This window comes from Pelophylax lessonae (assembly GCF_965119305.1).
Source record: "Pelophylax lessonae genome assembly, chromosome: 11".
Taxonomy (NCBI): Eukaryota; Metazoa; Chordata; class Amphibia; order Anura; family Ranidae; genus Pelophylax; species Pelophylax lessonae.
Genome location: NC_138778.1, coordinates 58,643,691 through 58,660,810, shown reverse-complemented (window position 1 = coordinate 58,660,810; position 17,120 = coordinate 58,643,691).

Sequence of the window (17,120 nt, the reverse complement as noted above, 5' to 3'; positions counted from 1 at the left end):
CCGGAACTGACGAGCGGGGCCGGTGCAGGTGCATTGATTCCTGGGAGCGATGACGTTCAGCTCCCAGGAATCCATGCAAGGAGGAAGTGATGGCGCGGGCCGCAGGGGGAGGAAGTGGAAGAAAGGTGAGTATATTTTCTTCAAAAACAAGGTAAGTAAACAAAAAAAAATCGTAACTATCCATTTGTTTTTCAGATGACCTAGAGCAAGCGGATGGCCCAAAATCGATTATGTCAATTTTGAGGCCGGAACTCCACTTTAAGGTCATCACAGAGGACAAGGGGGCACTCTTTATGTCTAGAGGAAAAGAGATTTCATCTCCAAATACGGTAAGGTTTCTTCACAGAAAGAGCTTGTCAGACAAGGATTGAAGTTGCTGTGGTTTCTCTCTTTTAGTCCCGCTGAGACAGTCCAATTTTTCCTTCTTTACAAGTAGCAGGAGTGCTCTGGCATCCAAGTCAGACCTCACCCTGGGCAATAAGCAGTCTCTCCCAATTGTGGTCAGCCACAGAGTTCTGTTCAGCCACTGGCCAAGTCTTTTTTCCGCTGATACCTGCTTGCTTCAAGACATTGCTCTCCTTTCCTCTCAATAGTCTGCAGAATCATCTTCTTGCACTGTTGCATCAGCCAAACACCTTCAGGATTAAATCAGACCCAGCCAAGATGGCAGCCCCCTCTACACTGGAGACACACCATAGGTGGGCATTGCAATAAAATGTTTTGAACAGAATGGAGAGGGATTAGGACTCTTGTCAGAATTTATTGCTAGTGATTCACCCTCTCTATTTGTTCATATGGTTACTGTTATCATTAAAAGGGAAAGCAAAAGAAAATCCCAAATTTTGGGTTGACATCAGAACAAGTATAGAGGGGAAGTCTTCCAGTGGAGACATTAGTTCGGGTGACACCGCAGAATTCCCTCACTTGGGAGGGATTTCCTCTTACTTCCTGTTTTGGCTACTGGACAGGAAGTGAATGGAAATTTCTGCAAAGGGACACAGATGGCCAAAAAAAAATGACAGGGGTTATAAGCCTCCCTTACTCTATACAAAATAAAAAAAAAAAGTTTCGCGTTTAGTGACTCTTTAATAAATGTTCAGTTTAACCATGTCCATACTGCAGAAGGATAATACAGCAGCAACAAAGAAAGACGTTCTACAGCAGTTATCAGCTTCAGTCTAGGTTATATAATGAAAATAATGAGCTTCTCATGGTGCAACCCCAGTTTTGGGGCTTCCTGAATATTTAAAAAGATATCAGCAGGCACCTCTAGGTGCCTGCACTTTAGTCACTTAGTAAGTTGAGTCAGCTCAGCTTACCCTTTAAGCTGACAGATGTACTTAAAAGCTATCTCTAGTCCCTTGTGCCTTTATATTGCTTGTGTTACTATGGAAACACAAGGAGGTTAGGTCTGCGGAGATTTGATATAAGGCTGTGCGTAGGATAAATTTACTAAAATGGGAACGGGATTGCTTTACTGTACCAGTCAGTAATAGTTTAGTAAGTTCATTCAAAGAACAGGTATACTTAAAAGCCTTCTCGTTAAAAAACAATGTGTAAGTAGCACTGTGCCTTGTGTACCTTATGTACTTCTATTGTTGCTGCCCCCCTTTGTCTCTAGAGTCAGTGTTTGCAGTGCAAAATCTGTGCCATTGGTATTTCCACCTATAGGGCATAGCACCGCTGTAACCTTAAATCTGGGATGTAAGTACCAACTAGTTCCTGATCAGTAGCGCTAGGAGAATAGATGTGCCTTGCAGGTACCTGATTTTAGTAAAGCTGGCTATACACTAAGCGAAACCGTCCAAAATTGTCACCTCCTTCCCGCCCAACACATTTTATTTAAAAAATCAAAGGAGCCAGGCAAAAAAATGTTAGCCAGAAAGAGGCTGCATTCAACCAGATGCAATCAATGTTCAGGTATTCTGGTGCCGCCTTCAAAATACAATAGCCGCAGTGTAAGATTCCTTCACCTGTGCTGTATAGCGTGGATGGAGGAACCTACTAGATTTTATTTTTTTGTTCAGTCCACAGGCAGCTTGGCCAGCATAAGACTTTAAAATGTTACAGTAAAAACAGTCTATTTATGCAGTAAAGCATGCTTTGCATTGTGTATAAAGGCTGTTTGATCCTGTCTTCTCTGATCCTCCTCTTCTTTCACTGTCTCCATAAAATAACCTGATATTTACAGAGCCAGGGGATGGGCTGCATATGCTCAGTTTGGTGTATATTGCTAGAATTTTTTTTCTTTATCGTACATCACGGGACACAGAGTCACATTCATTACCATATGGGTTATACGCCACCTTCAGGTGAATGGACACTGGCAACCAGTCCCCCTATATAACCCCTCCTACACAGGAAGTACCTCCGTTTTTTTTTTTTTTTTTCTTGGGAGAGTGCATGTGATCAGCACAGGGCCAATCAGCACTGTCCAGACATGTCCAGACAGAGGGTTAGGGGAGAATGAAAACTCCTCCTGCAAGCTTTACTAGGAACTGATAGAAATCACAAGGCTGCTATATACTGCTGATGAGAAAAGGTATTAAATATATATTATATTATATATTTTATAAAACTTTTATATTTACTAAAATAATTGCATTTCCATGCTCTGTGTACTGTGGGATACCAGATATAGTGAATGCAGGTTTTGGGTTTACTAACACTTTAAGGGTTCATGCCTCGGGAGCTGCATTTGCCATGTACAGTCTGCCATACAAGTAAATGGCTGTATATGGCTATGCTTTCTTCTTTGCATCAGCATTTGCCCACGCATGTATTTTCTGAACATGAAATTTCCACATTTGGAAAATACATTTGATGCGCGTGTGCGAGTTTTCAAGATCACGGCCATGTACAGCCATTTATGGCAGGCTGTATGAGTCACGTGCGGCTCCTTGAACACGGGAAAGTACTGGGAAATTACTGTAGGCATATAAAATGAGTGGTAAAGCCCAATAAACCCTAAAAGTACATTTTCCCTACAGGTTTGTATTTAAAGTGTATGACACAGCAAAATAAAAATGAACATATTCAGTTCTTCTCTACAATACAAGCACATTTCCCTTATTTTATTCCTTTATAAATGCTGCAAGGACAGAAAAATACCTGTTAATCTGCCAAAAATCCAGTGAGCTCCTAACATCCTGACAACTGCACCAGAATTCCAACCACTGTTGTCAGCCTGCCTTTCCTCATTTCAATAACATCTAAGGGGATCATTCTGTAGTAAAAAAAAAAAAAAAAAAATCTCATCTCATCTCAACTCTGCCCCTGCTGCACTGAAATCCCAGAGCAGTGTTGTCAGCTCTGGATGAGCTCTGTTTTTCTTGACTACAATAAGTAGCTTGAATAGAAAGCTAGACGCTTAGGCTCGGTTCACACTATTGCGATGCGGGAAGGCTGCGAATTCGCAGCCTGTTCCCGCATCGCACACGCACCCCCGGCAGTTCACACTGCCATATGCGATCCGCTGGGGGTGTCAATGTAATCTTAACGACACCCCCAGTTTGATCGCATATCACAGTGCGATCGTGCAGTTCGCACAGGATCGGATCGCACAAGTGTGAACCGCTGTGCGATCCGATCCTGATGCGGCTGCAAAAATGCCTCCTGTGCGTCTTTGCTGCGGGTGCGGTGCGAATTTAGCCATACAAACTGTATGGCTAAACTCGCACCGCACAGCTGATCGCATGTCATGTCGGAGCAGTGCGCTCCGACATGACATGCGAACCCGGCACACGCAGAAGTGTGAACCGGCTCTTACTGGATTTCTGGCAGATCAGCCGGTGGTTTTCTGTACTTCCAGTGCCTAAATGGATTGCAAAGGGGCACTAAATATGTTTTTTTTTTTTTTTGCACAAGCATACACATCATAAAACCTGCTGAGAAAAGTATGATTGCTGCCTTCCTTCTGGCTTTATTAGTGATCAAGAATAGGAATTAGGAAAGTCTGAGTAATGTCAGAAGTTTTTATCTACATGGTTGTACCAGGCTGACTATAAAAAAGTATCAGCATGGCAGCCAGGCAGCTAACATATGGAGAAGTTGATAATAATAGTCTCCATATTTCTCTCAAGTAAGCTTTTTCTGTGACCACTTAACCTCTGGATCGTTTTACCCCCTTCATGACCAGGGAATTTTTTGCTATTCAGCACTGCGCTACTTTAACTGGTAGTTGCTTGGTCATGCAACACTGTAGACAAATGAAATATATATTTTTCTTTATACAATTGGAGCTTTCTTTTGGTGGTATTTAATCACCACTGTTTTTTTTTTATATCTATATATATAGATATATATTTATATATCTATATATATTTATATTTATATATATATCTATATATATATATATAAACAAAATGAGACCAAAAATCTTGAAAAAAAAACAATATTGTCTACTTTCTGTTATATAAAATGTAAAAAAAAAACAAATTTCTTCATGAATTTAGGCCAAAATGTATTCTGCTACATGTCTTCCCAAAAAGTGTATATTAATTGGTTTGTGCAAAAGTTCTAGCATCTACAAAGTATGGTATATATACTGGAATTTATACAGTTATAGACGCTATATTGTAATGGCGGTGATCAGTGACTTATAGTGTGACTGTAATAAGGTGGCAGGCAATCTGGCAGTAACGGGCACTGGTTGGGAGGGTCACTAAAGGCCCGTACACACTTGATGAAAACCGGACGAAATATCCTCCGATTTTTCTCTCTCTTGCTCAGCGTTCATAACCGTTTTTAGTTGACAGTGCATAAATGTTCACGAAATTTCTCGTCCAATTTTTTTTTTTTTTGGGACATTTGTTCCTAGACTTCCGGGTTGTCAGCAACTTCGGATCATGCGCGGTCTTTCGTATCCGATTTTTTACGGACGTACTGCATACACATTAAACGAAAATTGGTCGTCTAGGGATGGACGATAAAAATTCTGGTGTTTGTCCCTCCGTTTTTTTTCGTTGAAAATGTCGGCATCAGCTGCTGAAAGTTGTGTACACACTAGCCGAAAATCATACGATTTTACCTTGGACGGTAATTTTCGGCAGATTTTCTACTAGTGTGTACCCCGCTTAACTGACACTGACATTGTTACTAATGCTAATACAATGATCAGTGATAATACTATACTCTGTAACTGTACTAATGACACTGGCTGGGAAGGGGTTAATATCTGGGGGCAATCAAGGGGTTGCCTAACAAGTGTAATGTGTGTTGCTTTTACTTTCTGATCTGGCTGTTTTTTGCTCCCTGCTTTTCAGGGAGAAGAAACAGCCAGATTGCTGTTCCCTGTACACAGAGCTCTGTGTTTTTGCAAACACAGAAATCTGTTTGTGATTGGACACAGCCGATCAGCAGGTTTCAGCAGAAATCATTGGCTGAAATCTGCTGCCAAACTTGTGCTGTGTCCAATCACAGCATGGGTCGGCAGGGGGTGAGCGCATGCGCACTCCAAACATGGAAGAAGGCCGGTTATGTACATGTATGTAACTGTCCCTGCCGCCCACCTGCAGTATATTTACTGTGAGTGGTTGGCAGGTGGTAAAGGTGGAACTAAATGTAAAAAATGGTTAGTGGGGGTCATAGCGAAATTCGTTTTTAATGTGGATGTGCAAAGAAAATTTCGAAAGAGCAGAATTCATATTTTTTTCTCAAACAAACAAAATTCTAAGAGCCGGTTCACACTGAGGCGACACGACTCCTTACTACTTCGGGGGCGACTTGTGCATTACCATGCACCACGACTTCGGAGCGACTTGCAGGGACTTCACATAATGGAAGGCTATGCAAGTTGCTCCGAGGTCGCCCCGAAGTAGTACAGGACCCTTTTTCTAAGTCGGAGCGTCTTGTGTCGCTCCTATTAGAACGGGTCCTGTAGCGGTCAATGGACCGCGAGGGAGCTCGACTTGTCAGGCTGACAATTTGCCTGACAAGTCATGCTAGTGTGGACGGGCTCTTATGTGAATGTGATTTTCATTGGGGAAAAATCATACATATTGTATTAAAGTTTAGTACATCTAGGATTCCATTCAAATAGCAGATCTGGTGAAACTTTTAATGTCCCGTACACACGTGCAGATTATCTGCAGACTTTTGTCTGCAGACTTACCTTTTCTATGTAGTGCAAGGGCCTGCTGGATTGCATACAAATTGAAAGTGTTTAGGTTTGACCTCATATTATATGGTTTTGGTAAGTCTGCAGACAAAAGTCTTCAGATAATCTGCACGTGTGTATGGGGCATTAGGCTTTTGAACAAAATTAGTTGGCTCAATGTTGGCAAGAAAGAATCTTCTGATGACGGATTATCCTACAAACATTCGAGTGAAAATATAACTGTGTATGACCAGCATTAGTCCTTAAAATTAAAATGTTTTCTTTTTTAAAATGATTCAAAAATGAAAACTAAACACACATGCCAACAAAAATTGTACGTTCCGTTTTTTTTATTTTTTTTTATCTGACCTTCCATTCCTTATATGAACAAGTCCATACAAACCAGTCTTGTACTTAAACATCTATACACCCCATTTACAACAAAACAATAATATTTCTCAGTTCACCCTCCTGAGCCTTAATTGCAGGAGGGAACGCGATGTGACACCAACCACCTATGTTGCTTGCTGCAGTAATACCATTATCAAAGTGATAACTGACAACAACGCAACGGGGAGCACTGGTAATTTCTATTACATTGCACTCCCTCCTGCTGGGATGGGAATAGTATGGGGCAACGTCTGCAGATGGATTGAAAGAGGGGAATTTGTGACGGCAGGAGCAGAGAGACTCAGCTTTGTACAAGTATGTGTGGGTATTGCAGTGCGGTTTGTTAGACGTGCCTATGAGAGCCATGTCAGGTCCTTCATGGGAAATTTCTGCATGACAAAAACCAAAGTAGATCCAAGCCCAATCACTAAAATCTCATATAAGCTTTAATATGTTAATGTTATTTCAAACGTTTTCAATCGTTTTTAAATCTGCAGCTTTGGTGACCAGAGGTCATTGGAGCTTAGATACTCAGAACAAATTTTGCAGAATTAGGATGTGCCAGTTAACTTAAATGGTACTTATTATTCATTTTTAAGTTTGACAGCAGAGTCTGGGGTGTAAGATGTGCACTGGTATGTATTCCTAGTTCTCTGCTGCAACGTTAAAGCGGTAGTATACCGCTTTTTTCCACTTTTAACTACAGGTAAGCCTATAATAAGGATTACCTGTAGGTACAATTAATATCTCCTAAACCGGCACGGTTTAGGAGATATTTGCACTGCTTGCAGCTGCTCATGAGAGTGGCGCATGCGTTCTGAAGGTCCGGCGGACCTTCAGCTTTCCTTTCCGGGAGCTTCCTGGAAAATGACTCCCGCGCGCATGCGCGGGAGCGACGTCATCGCAGCTCTGGCCAATCACAGCGCCGGAACCGCAGAACCCGCAAGAGACGCCGAGGGATCATGTCAGCTCCCACAGCGATGTCCGGGGGTCCGTGTCGGGGCTTCGTTCTAAGGTAAGTAATTCATAATGAGCTAGTATGCGATGCATACTAGCTTATTATGCCTTTGTCTTGCAGTGTTTTTTTTTTTTTTTAGGTTTACAACCACTTTAAAGGCTAACTCCACCTTTAAGACCATGTTACAGGTTGAGCACCCCACCCTCCCACACCTGTACTTCATTATCAATGTCCACTAGTAAGCAGATATAGGAGGAGTCCCTTAACCACTTGCCGACTGCTGCACGACTATTTACTGCGGCAGTCAGCCCCTCCTGGGCAAAGCGACGTAGTACTACGTCGCTCGCCCAGGAGCCTGTAGGGGGTGAGCGCGCGCCGCCGGAGGCGCGCTCCCGCCCCCGTTCGTTCATGGCCATCGTCCGATGTCCGCCGATCACTCGCGATCTCCCGCTGGAGAGGGAGAAAGGCAGGCAGCTAATGTAAACAAAGCCGTCTGTCATTCTCCCTGATGTAACTGCAGAGACTATACCATCCTGCTATGTAGGATCGTATGTCTCTGTGGTTACATCAAAGGCCACGCCCCTTGACAGTTAGGCTGGCCATACACTATACAATTTTCTTGTTCAACTTTCCTTTAGATTTACCAAAACCATGTAATATAGGGTCAAATCTAAACACTTTCAATTTGTATGCAGTCAGGCAGGCCCTTGCACTACATAGTTTAAGGTAAATCTAAAGGAAATTGAATAAGAAAATTGTATAGTGTATGGCCAGCCTTAGAATCAGGCCCCTAGGGACACACTTAACTCCTGGATCTCTAATAAAGCTAACCCCATCCCTGCCAGTGTCATTTTTACAGTAACAGTGCATATGTATAGCACTGATTACTGTAGTAATGTCACTGGTACCCCCAAAAGTGTCAAAAATGTTACTCATTTTTAGCCTCCCTCCCGTTTTCTTTTCCTATACTCTCTCTTCCCCCCCCCCCTCTTTTTTTCTCTTCTCTCTAAGTCCTTCTTTCATATCGTCAATTTCTATCTTCTCTCATGTACTCATATCCCCAATACGTTTCTTTTTGGCCGATATAGCAATGCCTCCAGACGGGATTGTCTTCCTGATCCTTGTGAAGGGTTCTGGGCTTACTCTGCTAGATCATATCTTTACCAATCCCCTTTAGGAGACTACTATACCATCTTTACAGATTGTGTTTGGTTACACTGGTTGTGGCGATCATTTCTATAAGTTTCTGTGCTTGATGGCCTGTATTGTTGCCTCCCAAGATATGCTGTGCTGACTCTTCATCTTGCCCTGTAGGGCGCTGTTTGTTTTCTCTATTTCATGAGCTTTTTCACCTTGTCCTTTTTTGGAATTTTCTATAGGTATCACACTGTTCTACCTTGCAAAACTAATAAAGTTGGATTAAACATATGGCAATATTCTTGTAGATGGATTGACCATCTTTTGTCAAGGAATGTCCTTACGTAACTGCAGTCCTAAAGCAGCGGCACACCCGCGAAACATGTAGACTAGAGCTTGAGTTGAAGTATTTTTCACCACCATATGTATTTTGAGCGATTTAATTGTATAAAATATGAATTGTAACCACTTACTGACCATATAACATATATATAGGGCGGCAAGGCGGCTCTCCTGGGCAGGATCACCTACCTACTACATGATCCTGCACTTATGGGTCCTGGGCACACATGCGTGCCACCGGCGACCCACTCCTGCTGTGATTATACATGGGCCGCAACCCGCTGATCATTAGGCAGAGAGCCCGAACGGCGATCTGCCTATTTAAACAAGGGGAATCACCATTCTGTCAGTAGGGAAGGCATTGATTCTGTGTTCCTGCAAAGCAGATACATGGATCAGTGCCTTCCCCTAGTAAATGCACCTCCCACACTGTACACAAGCACAGGCTAAGCACACAGTTAACCCTTTGTAGGCCCCTGATGTTAACCTCTTCCCTGCCAGTGTCATTAGTTCAGTGACCGTGCATATTTTTTAGCATTGATCACTGTATTAGTGTCACTGGTCCCCAAAATGTGTCACAAATGCCAGTTAGTGTCCAAATATGTCCACTGCAATATTGCAATCCCGCTATAAGTTATTGATTGCCACCATTACTAGAAAAAAAATTAATAAAAAAAAAAAATTCCATAAATCTATCCCATAGTTTGTAGACGCTATGAGTTTTGTGCAAACCAATTAATAATCGCTTATTGTGATTTTTTTTTTTACCAAAAATATGTAGCAGAATACATTTTGGTCTAAATTGATGAAGAAATTCGATTTTTTTTTTTTTATTGGATATGTTTTATAGCAAAATTGTCGTTTTTGTTTTTTTTTTTTTTTTGTTTATAGCGCAAAAAATAAAAAATCGCAGAGATCATCAAATACCACCAAAAGAAAGCTCTATTTCTGGAAAAAAAAAAGGACATACATTTTTTTGTACATGACTGCGCTATTGTCAGTTAAAGAAATGCAGTGCCATATCGCAAAAAATGGCCTGGTCATGAAGGGGATAAATCTTTCGGAGGTCAAGTGGTTAATGTGTTTGTGATAAAGACTTATTATTTCTTATATATATATCTGAGAAAAGTGTCTATAATAAAAAATATTTAATATTAACATATTTTTCTGGGGTAGTTATTGATAACATTCCACATTACTTTTTTAGGCCTTGTTTCAAGTGGACACCCCACCCCCAAAAGGCCCCTCTTTTAACTGCTTTTTGCCAACTCTGGAGGTCCTTTGGTTTCAAGTGGTTGTACCCTGGAACAGCTTTTTAGAGCTGAGGGTTGGCTCCTTTGCAATACCAACCAATAAAAGCAGCCACTTGGGTGTTATTACAAGCAGCGGGAGTGGACGTCCCACTGGGAGACCCGAGCGACCAACTGGTACTTCTGCGTGCTGGCCAGAGATCCAAACAAAGCCTGAACTGGCTTTGATCGGGTCTCGAATGTAGTAACCCGAAAGTAACGTCATGACATCACTTCCGGTTTACTCGGGAGCAAAAATCAAAGGTATTAAAAAAACACAGATCTTGGTGTTTTTGAATACTTTCAAGTGCAGAGGGGTTTGGGGTCTTATAGACCCCAGATCCCTCCATAAAGAGTACCTGTCACTGACTATTACTGTCACAAGGGATGTTTACATTGCTTGTGACATCAACAAAAGTGATAAAAAAAAATGAAAGGGACAGTGTAAAAAGCTAAAATATTTAAAGCGTAACTCCACTTTTGTTGAGAAAAAAACATTCCTATCTGGGTGATCTCTGTACATTACAAGAATTGTAACAAACTTTGTTGCAGATTCCTACCTTTTTTTATTCTGAAGAAATCACTGTGCTGAGTGGGTCTATTGGGAGTGGTTTCATAATTATTAATCAGCTGTGCAGCTGCAGAGCAGCTGGGCCAACATCCCTTTAGATGTGTTCCTTTTGGGAGTATCTCACCAAAAATGACATTTTTGTTGCAGGGGATGCCAGAAATCTGACTCGTATCTTAGGCAGACTTCTGGGAAAATTGGTGAGCCAATCACACAAGCAGGAAATGATGTTTCGGGGGTGTGGTCAGTACACATTCTGTGTACAAAACAACTCCAGGTAGCCATATTGCATTTTATTTTCCAAAAATGACAGCGGCTGCAGAATAAAAAAGAAAGGTAATTTTTAATAATAAGAAATTACAATATAAATTGTATACACTGTATTATTTTTTTCTTTATTTGCTATTTCCTTTTCCCCCACGATTGTGGAGTTACCCTTTAAGAAAAAAAGAAGCGAACACATACGTGAATTGTGCCCGCAAATGTAAACAATGTTCAAACCACACATGTGAGGTATCACCACGATCGTTAGAGCGAGAGCAATAATTCTAGCACAATACCTCTGCTGTAACTCCAAACAGGTAACCATGAAAATATTTAAATAGTCGCCTATGGAGATTTATAAGTACTGTAGTTTATCGCCATTCCATGAGTGTGCGCAATTTTAAAGCATGATATGTTAGGTATCTATTTACTCAAAATAAAATCATTTTTTACATTATTAAAAAAAAATTGGCTAGCTTTACTTTTTTTTTTTATTAAAGTGTATTTTTTAAATATAGCATTTGAAAGACTGCCATAAATACAGTGTAACATAAAATATTGCAATGACCTACATTTTATTCTCTGGGGTCTTGGCTAAAAAAATATATATAATGTTTGGGGGATCTAAGTAATTTTCTAGCAAAAAATACTGATTTTAATTTGTAAGCAAAAAGTGTCAGAAAAGGGCTTGGTATTCAAGTGGTTAAAAGGCAATTGTTTCTGATACATACTGCCTTAGCAAGCTAAATGTCATTCCGTTAGGGCTAAAAGCTGCTGGATGAGAAACATAAAAGATCACAGCAGGTGCCAAGATGGACAGTTGGCTCACAGCCCATTGTTAGAAGCTACATCTACAAGGGTGCATAGCTTGCTGTGTTTAGAATCGGCTAAATGCCGCCTCTGGATGCAGCAACACTCCGTGCTGTGACTGCATACAAAGTGACCGATTAGCTGTGGCCAAATTGTGTGCGGTTAGAACTCCAGAGGCTCAATTCCCATGGAACAGCTCAGCTCAGAGGTTAAAGTGTTACTAAACCCAGGACCCTGCATTCACTATATCTGGTCTCCCACAGTACACAGAACATGGAAATGCAATTATTTTAGTAAATATAAACTGCTAAATACCTTTTCTCATCAGCAGTATATAGCAAGCTTGTAACTTATATCAGTTCCTAGTAAAGCTTGTAGGAGGAGTTTTCCTTCTCCACTGATCCTCTGTCTGGACAGTGCTGATTGGCCCTGTGCTGATCACATGTACTCTAGCAATACACACCAAACTGAGCATGTACAACCTGACTCCTAATGCTCTGTTCTATCAGGAGATGGATTGGAGTCAGTTAGCGAAGCGGAGGATCAGAGAGACAGGATCAAACAGCCTGTATACACAATACAGAGGATTAACCCCTTCCACGTTCCACAGTGAGTATAATAAGCATGCTTTACTGCATATACGGACTGCTTTTACTGTTGTGGGTTTAGTAACACTTTAAATGTGAATAGAAGCGGCATTGGCCACTGATTTTTGTACCCAGTACAAATTAGAGATCGACCGATTATCGGCAAAGCCGATATATCGAGGGCCGATATGCACTTTTCCCGATATATCGGAATCGGCCACCAAGGTGACTGATGTTGCCGATATTTCGGGAAATTGCTTGAGGGCCGATATGCACTTTTCCCGATATATCGGAATCAGCCAACAAGGTGACCGATGTTGCCGATATTTCGGGAAAGTGCTTGTACTGGCAGTACCTGCAGCTAGAGGCATCACCCCGGTACCGGCGTCCATAGCCAACGGTCGGCTGTCTTGTAATGACAACCGATGCGGCTGAGAAGCCGCTCGGCTGTCATTACAAGGAGCGGGAGGGGACGTCCCCCCTCCCGCCGCCTTCCGCTGCTTGCCCGGGTCTCCCGTCCCACTGGGAGACCCGGGCAACCAGCCTGCACAGCCGCCGAAGACCCAATCACAGCCGCATTCGGCTCTGATCGGGTCTCCATACAAATACCCGGACGTGATATCATGAGTGACATCACTTCCGGGTACTGTCTGGCACCAGATTCAAAAAAATGACAGCATTCAAAACAGCCAAACTTGGCATTTTGAATGCTTTTAAGTGCAGAGGAGGGGTTTGGGGTCTTTTAGACCCTCAGATCCCTCCACAAGAGTACCTGTCAAATAAAAAAAAAATAAAAACATTTTTTGTACTAAAAATATTGGCCCATATCGGCCGATACCCATATGCATTGGCCAACATATCGGGATTGGTATTGGTAATGAAAAAACAATATCAGTCGATCACTAGTACAAATCTGACAGCTGCTGAAGGTGGCACACAGTGTGCAGGCAACGTTTAGAACTTCTTGCGAAAACCTGTCAATTCTCACCAGAGGCGATACCAATGGGGTCATGTCAACGTAGCCTTTGTGCAGGCAATCAAGCATTTGTTTCCACTGCTCACAAGATTGGAGGATGATATGTATAATTGATGGTGACATCACTGGACGTAAAGGTCATTTTTACACTGAAAAATCCTGACCTGTATTGTCTATAGTAGATTCACTACAGATAGAATCCAGGTAAATGAAAATATGCTTCAGTTATAGCTGTGGCCTTTTGTCCATTTAAAATGTGAACAGTTGCACAGTGGTCGAACTAATTAATGATGTCTCCTGATGTATTATTAATGTGGTACACATGAGCACATCACACGGTGAATATACCGAGGACAGAATTCAATTTCTGAAAATTAAATCATTAATTGCAACACGGATCTTCACATTTATTTACATGACCACAGGCTTCATTGTCTCTCAAAACTTTTAAAATTACAGACTGGTTTTGTAAGTGAATGAAAATCTGTGCGTGGCGTTAAAAAAGGCTGACTTTAGATACGGATGGCTGGCCAATAAACCAACATTTCTATAAGGGCTCTTTCACACGGGCGCTCCATATGTCCGTATTTCATCCCATTTTTTTGCGGATGAAATACGGACATAATGTAAGTCAATGGGATTGCGGATGTCAGCGGATGACCATCCGATTTTCGTCCTTTCAGTTCTGTTCCGTTTTTTGGAACAGAACAGAACCCTATTTTTCTTCTGTTTAACCACTTGCCGACTACCGCACGACTATCTACGTCGGCAGTCAGCCCCTCACAGGCAGAGTAACGTAGGGGTATGTCGCTAGCCTGTGAGGGTTTTGGGAGCGAGCGCGCGCGGCCGGAGGCACGCTCCCGCTCCCGCGCGGTCACGGACCGCCCCGTGTCATCCGTGTCCGTCAGAAAAAAAAAGTGCCGCAGCGGAAAAAAAATCGGAGCGGCCGTGTGAAAGAGCCCTATGTCTGTTTTTTAAGCTAGGCATCCATTCACCAAATTGTAATGGCAAGCTATAATTCAAGGCCATTGTACATTATTGTAATCTTGGGTTGGAACAGCTGGCGTAGAGCAATGTGGTTGTCTCTACCTACCACCACATGTTGGGGTTGATTTACTAAAATTTGAGAACACAAAATCTGGTGCAGCTCTGCATTGAACCAATCATCTTCCAGAGATTCATTATGTCAGGCAATGGATTGTTTAATCAAAACGAGACTATGAAGGTGCCAGAAACGACTACTTCACCAATTTGAATTAATTCAATAAAACATAATTTTTATTACATATACAAAAGTTTAAATAAACAAGAAGTACTGTATTTTCTGGCGTATAAGACTACTTTTGAAACTCAAAAAAATCCCCCAAAAACGGGGGGCCGTCTTATACGCCAAGTATAATATCTCCAAGGTAACCTAAGTATAAGTATTACCGATAGATGTAATCTCTCAAGATGCTGGCTGTGTGGAAATCCTGTACCGGTATACCGTATGTACCGTAGCTTCGGCTACATACAGTGTACCGCGTTGAGCCAATCAGGGAGAGCGATGTATTCTATTATTGAATGCAAAGCCTGCTCGGATTGGCGGAGTAACATCAGCCCGCCTCTCTGACTCTGCCAATCCGAGCAGGCTTTACATTCAATAATAGAATACATTGCTCACTGTGATTGGCTCAGCGCGGTATACTGTATGTAGCCGAAGCTACGGTATACCGGTACAGGATTCCCGCACAGCCAGCGTCTTGAGATTACATCTACTGGTAATACTTAGGGTATCTTGGAGATATTATGAGAGATTACATGTATTACAGTACTTGGGGTACCTTGGAGATCTATGAGAAATCTGATGTTTTTCAATGGTGTTGCCTTGCTTCGGAAGGGGGTAGTCTTATATGGCGAGTATAGCCCAAAGCCTATGTTTTAACTTGAAAATTAGGGGGGTCGTCTTATACGCCCAGTCGTCTTATACACCGGAAAATACGGTATTAAAAACCACCACAGAAAATAATGTGGTTTTTAATATCAGTGTAGCAGCTTCCGCTCTACATATTTCACCATAAAGGCTTCCTCAGGAGTCTTTGAATGCTGCATAGTACTGGTACTATAAGTAGAAGAACAAACATTCTTACATAAGTAAGCGACAGTGACATACACGTGTGTATCACAATTATCTCAACAGATCAACCAACAATCATGAACCAAATCATCAGTCATGCTGGGGAGATGGACCTAACACAATGCTTGTGGAAGTAAACATGCTTCCATTTGGGGGGGGGGGGGGAGCAAACAGCTATATTTATAATAGATAAATATAGCTGCATTCACATATGAATATACTTACATTGTTAATCCCAGTCAGAAGGAATCAGAGCCCTATAAATGACTTTTGAAGGACTTTGTGTATCTGTCCCTTGTAGTTCCTTAGGAGAAGTGTATGCTCAACCAGAAAGTTCCTGGGAAGGACTTAGGACCAATATGACCAAGTAAGGGGAGGGAAGGGGGGCCAATAGGTCCAGAAAGCAGTATATCTGGGTCTTATAATTAATAGTTTTAGGGAAACCAATCAGGTACACCCAATTTGAAATCCATTGAACTACCGCTGTCATCTTACTAAGTCCCCTCTTACCCAGATCTAGTTGAAACTCCCCACAAAGCCATCCAAGGACAGGATCACTACCAGTTCCCTAAAAGAAACAAAAAGAGGGAAAAAAAACCTCAGCATAATCATTGCCAGATCGCTGGGAAACAGAGAAAAAATAGAGAACATCTGCTGCCCCCCAAGGCTACAAGTCAAACAGCATCCCCAGATAGCTTAAATCTAGGTCTTACCTGTTTTTTAATACTTTTTGTTTATTTTAGATTTTGTATATGTAGTAAAAATATGTTTTATTTATGTAGCATCCTGTGAGTTAGGTCTGCTCAATGTGCTCAGTGTGTGATTCATCTGGTCTGGGGGAGTGTCCCCACTGGTCCAATGGGGGAGGCACATTGGACAGTGGAGGAAACCTGACCAATGAGTACACAGGCTTTGATACAGCCCCAGTGTTTGGCACAGACTGGTTGTCTCGGTGCATTGTGGGGTGTAGTATAAAAACCAGGAGCACATATGTCTTTGGCTGGTGAGCAGAGTCCCGAAAGGAGGGTGGCGGCTGCCTCCTCTTCTGCAGTGGTTGGTATATGGTTTCAGGCAGTCGACCTGGTGAGCCAGGAGTGAGAAGCTGAACCCAGAGGTCCAGAAGAGCTGACTAGGAGGAGTTGAGACACTGGAGAACCTGGAAAGCAGTATCGTGAGTACAGGGGATCGTACCTAAGGGCCTGACCAGGAAGGGGGCCACTCCGGAGTAGAGTAGTCAGAGGATGGGTGCCAGCTGGTGGAGCGAAAGGGGTGCTAGGCGAGTGCCCTGAAGATAAGTACTAAGCAAGTGTCTATTCAGGAACTTTACCTTAGATCCTTCTAGTGGCAAGGTGAAGCCACATCCTCAGATAGAAGTCCTCAGCATTGTGAATAGTTCAAGTTCTGGAGCATCCCACTCATCCCTTCTCCCATCCCCATATAAAATAAAAAACAACAACCCCATTGACTGAGCCGGAAAGTAAAGTGTTAAGATTCTGCATGCAGTTGCTACTGGTAACCCAGAGGTGGGAAGGAAGACCCAGGTGAGCCGCGGAAGGCAGCGGGAGGGTGGGACGTCCACTTTCGCT